At 47.9% G+C, this 4,131-nt stretch overlaps 1 pseudogene; it reads left to right on the plus strand.

The window, feature by feature from the left end:
• Window positions 1-840: 840 nt before the first annotated feature.
• On the plus strand, window positions 841-958 carry LOC126211145 (5S ribosomal RNA; annotated as a pseudogene).
• The last annotated feature ends 3,173 nt before the right edge of the window (window positions 959-4,131 follow it).

Here is a 4,131-nt window from a genome sequence, read left to right on the forward strand (position 1 = left end):
CTTGTACTCCCAGGAAGAACGTGGACTACTTTAGAAAGTGTTAAGTGTATAGTACAAGACTGATTTCAACAATGTTACGAGAATTGGGGAAAAATATTTATTCTTTGAAAAAGAAATTTACTCTTTGACTTTTGATCTTGGTCATATGTATAAAAATGATTTTATTGGTTCAAGTGTGCCACGTGATACGATTCAATGTAACGAATACAATGCTTATACAATCTTCAGTGTGCTTAACCCATATTTCCACACTATTTGTAGCATAATGTACATGTTGTATCACGAATGAAACTTTCACTCTGCAGCGGAGTGTGCGCTGATATGAAACTTCCTGGATGATTAAAACTGTGTGAGACGGGGTACTGGCGGAAGTAAAAGCTGTGAGGACGGGTGGTGAGTCATGCTTGGGTAGCTCAGATGGTAGAGCACTTGCCCGTGCAAGACAAAGTTCCCGAGTTCAAGTCTCTGTCCGGCACACAATTTTAATCTACCAGGAAGTTTCATATTGTATCACGTACATCCAGTTTAACAGCACGAAGTATAGAAGTGCGGTCCTGCCCACGCCCCTGTGTACGCACTGTTCGGCAGCGACGCAGAGCATGCCGACGCGTCATCCATTCATTGGAACAGCTTGGGAGACAGGGTGGAGGAGGGGGAGGGGGGATAAGGGGGCGCACATCACAAGCCCAAACAGGCAGACACGTGAGAGCAGCTGGTGGTACTGCACATACAGTATACGTTAGCTAACTTACCATCACTCGCCGTAACAAAAGTACTGATATTCAAGTGCAGCATTGGGTAACGGCTAGTAATAATAATAATAATGATATGTATAGTATGGCCAACGGCCATGCCGCAGTGGTATCACCAGTTCCCGTCAGATCACCGAAGTTAAGCGCTGTCAGGCTGGGCTAGCACTTGGATGGGTGACCATTCGGTCTGCCGAGCGCTGTTGGCAAGCGGGTCCACTGAGCCCTTGTGAGGCAAACTGAGGAGCTACGTCACTGAAAAGTAGCGGCTCCGGTCTCTTAAACTGACATTCGGCCGGGAGCGTGGTGTGCTGACCACAGCCCGCATCTCGTGGTCGTGCGGTAGCGTTCTCGCTTCCCACGCCCGGGTTCCCGGGTTCGATTCCCGGCGGGGTCAGGGATTTTCTCTGCCTCGTGATGGCTGGGTGTTGTGTGATGTCCTTAGGTTAGTTAGGTTTAAGTAGTTCTAAGTTCTAGGGGACTGATGACCATAGATGTTGAGTCCCATAGTGCTCAGAGCCATTTGAACCATTTTTTGCTGACCACATGCCCCTCCATATCCGTATCCAGTGACGCCTGTGCGCTGAGGATGACTCGGCGGCCGGTCGGTAACGTTGGGCCTTCCTGGCCTGTTCGGACAGAGTTTTAGTTTAGGTATGCATGGAAATTCGTATGAAAAATTTAAGAAATGTCAGTCTTATTAACATAAGGCACGTTCCTTATTACGCTCTTGTCAAATTTAACTAGTGACTTCCAACAGAAACTTGTGACAAAAGGAAACAGTGAGGAGAGGAAGTTGACTGGTCCAATGGAGAGCAAGAAATAAGAGTAGAGGGTATGAGAAAAGTAAGGTGTTTATAAGAGATTCAGCATGGCACAGTACTGCGAGATCTGATTCACAGAGTTCGTTTCGTCTCCTATCTTAGCAGCCTGAAAAGTCAGCTTCAACACCTGAGGACAGCATGCCACCAGGACGGTTCTTCTCAAAAACAAATACATCGCATATTCCAGCGAAAATGAGTCCAGACTGTGAACAAAATGAAGAAAAGGAGGTACCCACCATCACAGCATACCTTCCATACTTTGGAGGTATTTTTCCGAGAATTGTAATAATTCTCTGCAGACATAATACTAAATGTATATTTCAGCCACCCGAAAAAACTGAAGGACCTGTTGGATCATGTAATAGACGATCTCGCCTTTGGGGAACAAGATCTGCACGAGATCCTTTGCCATTGTAGAATGTTGTATGCTGGTCAACGATGTCAAACAGTGGAAGACGCATGTGACGCTCGTCATCGTCACGCGTACCTGGTCAAAACATACAAATCTACATAGCAAAGAATTGCATTAGAAAACGACATCGGATGATGTACCAAAAAACGAAGATTATATCCTATTTCGTCTTGAAGCTGTATGATAATGAATTTCATATCTTTGCCATCAACAGGGGTAGACGTGTCGACGGCGGAGACGATGCGTAATAAGTTTAGTGGCTGCGCCACCAGTGGCGGTGACTACGCCACGTTACCACCGGTCACGGAATCAGCCGACTGGGCAACTACGAAAATGGCCATCCAGCCGGACGTACAGCAGGCACAAGTCAGATCTCTTCGGGCGGCCACATGAGACAGATCGTCACCAGGTATGGCACACCATCACCTTCTCATCGCCACTGCGACTGAACTCTGAGTATGACATCGCTCAGCTGTGATGGACTCTCCCAAATTCATCGTCCCACCCTGCTGTACTGCGGCAGCACTTTGACTCTGTCACCGGTGATCCGTGACAGGTGACAGATTTGCAAACATTTCCTCTTTTTCCTCTAGATCTCCGTGTCCTAGGTCGACTGAAACACTCATACTTGCTTACTTTGTTATCAAGTGTCACTAATTGCATCCAGTGATAGACGCTGAACTGCTCGTACTTCGTGTTTCTGTTTCTTCTACTTTGTTTATTTCCTTGTAAACGTAACTTTTTCCTGGATGCAAGAATTCATCGATTTAAGTTGCATTAATACACGGTCCAGTCACATCAATGTATCCACGGCCTCCGTTCGACGTTAACGCGCAGCAACCACTCAAAGGCGGCATGTGGCAGTACTAGCAGCGGAGGGTACACAAAGCGTGTTGAAAGGATGTGAAAAACAATATAGTCGTTCTCCTAATGCGGAGACGATGCGACTTATCTGACGTTCAAAACAGCATGATCATGGCTTTAGAGCCAACCGTGGAAGCATTTCCCAAACGCCTAGGTTTGTAAACAATTCGCGTGCAGCCGTTTTTGAGTATAATATCCATGGAAAAATTGCGCCCTCCAAAACTTGCGCAGATGCGACTGTGGTGCACCATCGGCCATAGATGACAGTGGTGAAAGACGGGTGTGGAGACGTGTAGGGACAGCCGTACAGCTGTTGAACAACGGCCCGCCCATATGAACCAAGGTACTACCGACAGTGTCTCCTCAAAGGACGTCAGCGAAAGTTGCTGCTTATGAGTCTCCGTAGCAGCACCCATGCTGACCGCTGTTCATCGGCGATGAAGGCTGGGGCGTGGACGCCAATACCGCACCTGGACGCCAATACCGCACCTGGACGCCTACTCAGAGGTGACAGGTGGCTTTTCAGATGAATTACGTTTTATGCTGCACCCGAAAGATGGCCTTTGGCGTGTACGTCCCTGGAACGATGGTCGGCTGACACGAGGCGGGAGGAGGAAGTGTTATGACTGGGGAATGTCTTCTTGTCATTTCCTGGGTAATCTCATCATCCTGGATGGCAAAATGGATCAAACACAAGTATGCATCCATCGTTGGGGACCATGTTTCTTTCGTGGCACGATGGCATCTTCGAACACGACAAAGCAACGTCTCAACAGCTCTCAGTGTACGTGCATGGTTTGAGGAGATCCAGGATGAGTTTACCGTACTCGTCTGTCCACCAGGATCTCCGCATTTAAACCAAACCGAGAATCTGTGGGACCATCTCGATCGGGCTATTCGCACCATGCACTCTCAGCCGAGAAACCTGGCGCGGCTGGCTACTGCACTGGAGTCAGCATGGCTCCACATCCCTATTAGTACCTTCCAGAGCCTCATTAACCCTCTTTCTGAACGTCCGCGCTTCAAAGGTAGTTCTCCAGACTTTTGATAGATGCTCTGTGACTGAACCGTGAATGTGACTACGAGAAAATACTGTAAAATGTACAAGTGGTTATTTATAGGTTTTCACTTAAAACTTCCGGGCTGATAGGCCGTCGTCGAAGTATAAAACTGTCTCCTAACGTTTCGTCTCCGACTGCGGGAGACATCTTCGGAGGTAAAGCGGCGAACTGCGAAGAGGACTCGAGGAGGCGCTGATTATATAGGCAGTACAGAGGGCGCC

This window comes from Schistocerca nitens, chromosome 1 (genome assembly GCF_023898315.1).
Source record: "Schistocerca nitens isolate TAMUIC-IGC-003100 chromosome 1, iqSchNite1.1, whole genome shotgun sequence".
Lineage (NCBI taxonomy): Eukaryota > Metazoa > Arthropoda > Insecta > Orthoptera > Acrididae > Schistocerca > Schistocerca nitens.